The 6,855-nt window shown below is 39.3% G+C and overlaps 1 long non-coding RNA gene across 1 annotated transcript; it reads left to right on the forward strand.

Annotated features, from left to right (window-relative positions):
- Positions 1 to 795: 795 nt before the first annotated feature.
- Positions 796 to 4,790, forward strand: LOC126817410 (uncharacterized). Its single transcript, XR_007678999.2, has 3 exons — positions 796 to 1,154; positions 1,862 to 1,972; positions 4,566 to 4,790. It is a non-coding gene; the product is annotated as an uncharacterized LOC126817410 (long non-coding RNA).
- The last annotated feature ends 2,065 nt before the right edge of the window (positions 4,791 to 6,855 follow it).

Consider the following 6,855-nt stretch of genomic DNA (forward strand, 5'->3'; position numbering starts at 1 on the left):
GTCCCAAAAAGTGTGACGGACAGACAGACGGACGGACAGACAGACGGACGAACCCATTTTAATAGTCCCCTGCTTTCTTCGAAAGGCGGGGGACAATAACAACCGCTCCCAAAGTCAAGCTGCCAGACAATATGCCGTCATGTAGTTTTCATGCCTTTGATCTTGCATGGTTTGTGATTTGTTGTTATTGCTTGTCTAAATATAATTGCCCTACACATTTGTTACTGTAATTGCTTGAAAACATTGAGAGGATACTCTTCGAAACATCGCCTAAATAAATCAGTAATTGTTTTTCGATAAGTATGTGTTATAGTTTATTGCTTTACCACTTACTAAATGCCTCTAAAAGATCATTAGTGATACCCTGATATTTTTGCCCAGTGCTTGCTCCATGGGGGTCCATTATTTTTCTAGTAAGATTGGTTGTCTCTAGTTTCCATACACCAAATTTGCCATACTTTTAAATGTGGAATTAAGTACCCTATAAATACTTTTGTGGGAATGTATCTTTAAACCCCCTTGCTTGAAAACATAGAAAATTAGGATATCTAAATATATCTTTATTATACATTAAACCAAGTATATAATGCTAATATGACTGTGTCCTGGAGCGTGAATACAATGACAAGATCGGATAGGTTGAATCGCTTCAATAAACTTATAAAAAGTAATCTATAGTTGGTGATAATAGGCGAATAAATCCATTTTATTGGTTAAATACCACTGTCGTCATTTCATCCAACTTCTTTAAATTCTGTTCGTGTAATAAATAATAAACAGAAACGGATACGGACATACCGGAGTAGAACGCATTTGTTGGTCGCATCTTCCAGATTTATAACCGACGTGTGTTTTTATCAAGTCATTATGCTATACCCTCATGTACTAGCCGTGTTTGTTCTGGTCTGTATGGTGGATCCAACTTGTGGCAGAAGAGTCAGTGGAAGGAAGCCTGTTCTGTTAAGAGACATGGGAGAAACAAGCGATTTCAGCTTCAAGACACTTTTACCAGGGTTATTTGCATCCAAAAGGGAAATAATGGCGATAAAGAATCACGACAGCCCCACATTTCGACTGATGAGTCAAAAGGTGATATCATCATATAGTGCGTCAGAGTTACCCGTAGGTTCAGAAATTGCACCATGTTGTGAAACGTAAGTATGTTTAAAAGTAAACGAAATGAGGTTTTGCCTCTTTCAACGGGTGGGGGGGGGGGGGTTGCCGAATGGTTAGCACGTGCCTGCTGTACCAAAAATCAAAACCACGCCAGTTGACTCAATGACAGGTCTTATGAGAGAGAGAGAGAGAGAGAGAGAGATTTGGGGTTTAACGTCCACTCGACACAAACTAGGTCATTTCGGGACTAACACGTGGTTCAATTTTAGTGGGTGGAAACCGGAGGACCCTGAGGAAACCCACGAGGTTGGACAGGCGATCCTACTCCTTGTCACGTACAACCGGGGAATCGAAACCACGCCAGTTGACTCAATGACAGACTTTGTGCTAACCATTCAGCCATCCAACTCCCCAGTGAGGATAGGACTGGCTTACTGTTCAATAAAGTCCCTCGGATTTTGCGGCCAAGCACGCAACATGCCTCTCTAGCTCTTCGGGTGAGAAAAACAATCGAGAGACCAGTGAATACTGAATTACGCATGTCTGTGTTTTCTATCCCGGTGAAGATGTCAAGTGATTCTATTTTTTTGTGTAAATATTTATGTCCACAATTACCATTTAAGCACATAATTATCAGTTTATTGTGGTGTGTTTGGGTGGTGGTGAATGTGGTGGGGTGGGGGGGGGGGCGCTGGCTGGTGATTCAATAATACTTTTATTAATTTTGACTGATTGATTTATTTAGGAAACAGGAGATAATTATACCCCTGAAGGTATCAGCAACAAACGGAAGTGTTTATTCTATTAAACACTTGGACAGTTGTTTCCAGTTACTTCATATAGGAACGTGTCAGGGGTAAATTACATTTTTATTCCATTTCTTTTCCCCAATAGTGGGTCACGGTGGCTGAGTGGGTAAGACGCTGGCTCGCTAGCCTGGAGGTCGGGTGTTCGATCCCTGCATTGGCCGAGAAAGTTCACCCAGATTTTCCGGCGTGGTTTCCCCTTGTCAGTGATGCAGGGTGGAGGGCCTGGCAAGAACAGCTGTCTAGTCATTCGGATGAGACGAAAAACCGAGGCCCCGTGTACAGCAGATTCCATTACCCTACATCTAGCCTCGGCTGTATGACGAATTCCGCCATTGGAACTACTTTCAAGTTCGCGGATTACCAACGGCGTTGCCCTTGACGACACCTTTGAAGAATGTTTTATCATACAAATATTTCAAAGTCTAAAGCTGTTTTTCTTTCAAGTTTATCCGATTTTCTTCAAACAAGGACAACTTTTGCACTGAAAATTCTACGCACGCTTCGATAACTTCTTTTTAAAAGCGGCAAGTTTTCCTAAAAAGTAAACCGGTGCCTCATCGCAATTGTATAGTCGTAAGTATATATCACTTACCGTCATACAGCCGAGGCTAGATGTAAGTAACGGAATCTGCCGAGGTTTGCCGAGTGCAATAACCTTACTTCTTAAAGGGCGTGTGGCTTTATTGTTTTTAACCTTGAAAAAGACAAAAATGAACCTAAAAGCACATATTAAACATACATTATGCAAGGGCTAAATCTGCCTATTGCAAGTCTTTTTTGGGGCCTAAAATGTTATCTAAATTATTCATTAGACATTAATTAACTTATCCAGACCATTATCAACTCTCGATGTCAACGCTAGCTTGCGATATTTATTAGATTATGATCCGATTTCCTGCTCCACATTTTCTCATGATTAAATTTTAATCATGAAATGGATAATCGACACTATGTTTTTTTTTATTGTACCGACGTTAGTAATGATGATCAAGGCTAAGCCGAAATTTCAGTCGCTTAATTCTTGACTGAATTTTTCAGCAAATTACCTACATTATCTAGTTTTTATCTATTATAGTGAGAATTGCCAACTCTTTATCTAATCTCCCATAATATGTCTTTAATATAATATAAATGTATGTAAAGTGATTTGTATTCAATTTTTGAAGAAAAAAAAGACTGGAATTTCTAATCAATTATGTTGGTTGAAATATGTGAACAGTTCAAATTGAACATCAGTCATTTACGCCAATATTGATTCTACACGTTTTTTAAATGATTAGTTTGTCGTTTGTGAGTTAGCCTTTACTAATTACTTCCACATTGTGTTGTATGATATGTTTTTATTTGTTCATTACAAAATGGCAACCGAAAAAACAGAGTACACGACTCGTGTACTGATTATTATGTTAATTGTGTCTTAAATATTGGATATGAAGGTCCCATAGTTTCACGGCAAGATAACAACATCCAATATTGATTGAAACTGATCAATATTGAATTCTTATTCGTGTTTTTAATTTCGAATATTCTGGAAGATATTGAGTTAGATACTTTGCTCCTTCAATTTCCCTTTTCCGTCTTCATTAGCGGTCTAGAGGCCGAAGCTACCCCCCTCCCGGCTAATCGATTGTCGCCAAAATGTATGAGCAACAGTAACTGGACGTCCCGTGTCCGATTCATGCGTTGGCCTAGACAGGCAATGGACAATGTATAGTTGTTCGGATGGGACAAAAACCGAGGTCACATGTACGAATTGGCGTACACGTAAAAGATCCCTCGACAGTCGCAATTCGATATAAGGGTAGGCTGCCCGGGAAAAATTTCCCTCATCATAAAACACACTACTGTATGGCGTATGTTCGTCTTCATTAGCCCAGTCGGAGCAGAACAGTAGGGCGTTAAATGCCATTTAATTTTATATCATTTCATTCATTCGCAAACGTGCGTACACATAGAGAATCTCCTACGAGTCACTTTTTAATATCAAAAAATGTCAACACAAGTCGATAAAGTAAACAAAAAAACGAGCCTCTGTCGAATTTTTTATTTTTATTTTATCGACCTCGTTTTTTTTTTTACTTTATCAACGAGTGTTGATATTTTTTTATATCACAAAAAGACGAGTAAGAGATTTTATTTATCACCCAATCCTTTCTTACATGCACAAATAAATAAATATAATTCTTTACTATAGACATCACTTTTACTGAACCTGATTACATTACAGCGTAGTGATACACCATTTTTTGACAGCAATTCAACCATTGCACAGTCCTTTATATTGACCCAGTGTTCCCATCAAGGTCAATTAAATAAAAATAATTCATTTTTAATAAAAAAAAAAAAAAAAAGAAGTTACTTTTAATAAAAAAAGAAGTTACCTTTAATCAAAAATGAACTGTCCTTTGAAAAAAGTTCCTTTTTAACTGGCAAATCAAATTCATGTAACGCGATATCTCCTTAGCAGTAGATTATGAAATGTATCACACAAGCGATATCTACCGTAGAATGTATTATTGGGTGATAACTAAGTTTAACAGTGGCTGTACAGTAAAGTTTGATTTGTATTTAAATGTTACGTATGTTTTGTCCAGTATTTGATGCTACCATAATAATGACTATGATGATTTTTTTTTACAGTACTGGTAAATGTCAGAATGGAGAAGGTTCCTGTATACAACGTTATTTCTTACAATGGTTGCTAGTAGAGACGGGACCGGATTCGGTGAATTTCTTACCGGTTGAATATCCCAGCTATTGTGAATGTATTTATATTGGGATACAACAAAAATAAATTCTTACCGGTTGAATATCCCAGCTATTGCGAATGTATTTATATTGGGGACACAACAAAAATAAATTCTTCTTAATATTGTGAGTTGTATTTGGTGGCTGGGTGGTCTACAAGTGACATTTTCCTCAGACAGCGACGTAACGGTCTACTCTGGTACATGGCACATGTTAAATGTATATTTCAGTAATTTTATTGTACGCGGAGATATTTAAAATAAAATCGAAGCCAAGACTTAAATAGATAACTAGCCAGCACATGTTCGTGAGAGAGAGAGAGAGAGAGAGAGAGAGATATGGGGTTTAACGTCCACTCGACACAAACTAGGTCATTTCGGGACTAACGGATGGTTTAATTCTATTTCAATAATTCGCTTGCGCGTGGGGATCTTTAGCGGTGAGAGGAAACCGGAGAAAACCCACGAGGTTGGAAGGGAGACCTTACTCCTTGTCACGTACAACCCTTTAATCGAAACCACGCCAGTTGACTCAATGACAGACTTTAAAATAAAGCGGGCACGTGCTAACCATTCGGCCATCCAACCCCCGCACACGATCCGGAAAATGGTTGAACCCAAAAATATGTTTATGTTTTTTGTTGACTTTCTATAATTAATTTTCACAGTTTGATATTTTTATTCATTTCTAACACTCAGCCACCGTGGCTCCCCGTAGAAGAATCCCCCCCCCCCCTCTAGCACACTGCGTGACGTACACCCATATTCATTAGTCCAGAGGGTTCAGACCAGTATGGCGATAAACCACGTGATATTTCGTTTCTTGAATGTCTGGATTTGTCAATAGTCGTATAAGTTCGTGTATTGCCCGAAATAATCAAATCTGGCTAAATATATTTGTTAAGGCCAGCCCAATTTTCGTCAAGGTCGTTGAGATGTTAGGATTAGCGCTAGCCCGGTTTACACCCCGTGATCAGGCCCGTAATTAGTTGGGTAGGGGGGTGCGCAGGCTGGGGGGGGGGGGCAAACCCCCTTGCAAATAGTGTCGCACCCCCCCCCCCCACCCTGTGAAAAAATTGTTGACCATAAAAACAATAGATATACATTATCCGTCAATTTTACAGCACCTCCTGAGAACACTTCCCGCCCTCTCGTTGCTCTGACCTAGTGAGGATATGTTCGTGACCTTTGACCAAACTTATCAAATAGATCTAACCATCAAATCTACAATCCACGAGAAAAAAATATTTTTAGTAAAGGGAGGCAACTCTATTGTAAGCACCCCTTACAAGGATGCAGACCACCATTAATTTCCCCACTGACTTCAATGTTAATTCTGGTCTCTTTGCCCACCTCCAACTTTTCCCCAAATTTTCGTTGGGCTGAATGCTTTTCACTACAGACAGAGGAAAAAATGGTCATGTCTTTGCACTAAAATTTGTATGAGGTTGACCACCAAAATTTTGAGATACACAAACTTGAAGAAGCATACTAAAACATTAACTAGTTGCCGTACATATCACCGTAGCCAACCTGATAACCCCGTTTTCCGTCCGCCTCAAAATCTAGAATATTTACCAAAACCTGGCAGAAAATGTTAATTCAAACCGTCTTCATCCATTCTAGAGAAAAGAAACAGTGAGAGAATTGCTATAAATAGACGAACTACACAAAGTGCTAATTTTGGTATATTTTCGTTGGACCGAACGCTGTCTACCACAGACGGATCAACATCTGGCAATATCTTGGTATAAATCGGTGTGTGGACGATAAGGAAGAGCATCACTATGACAACACAAGGGGAATTATGGCCACGATACAGGTTCTTAATAGAAATGAAATGAAATGAAATGGGGTTTAACGTCCTACAGGTCTGCTCCGCTCTGAAGACCAGCATACGCCATACAGTGTGCTATGAGGGAAATTTTGCCCGGACAGCGGCACTACGGTCTACTCTTATATATTGAATTCCAACTGCCAAAGGATATTTTACATGCAGCGAGCCAGCGTCTTACCCACTTAGCGACTGTGATCCCCTCTTAATAGAAGGTGGTAGAATAAGGTAAAAGGAGGAATAGCTCTGAATTTTGAAATATAACTATACGGATACTGTAATACAAAATAGACACGAGCCCTTCCCTTCCCCTCGAACAAAGAGAGAGAGAGAGAGAGAGAGAGAGGGG

Source organism: Patella vulgata, chromosome 4 (assembly GCF_932274485.2).
Source record: "Patella vulgata chromosome 4, xgPatVulg1.2, whole genome shotgun sequence".
Classification (NCBI taxonomy): domain Eukaryota; kingdom Metazoa; phylum Mollusca; class Gastropoda; family Patellidae; genus Patella; species Patella vulgata.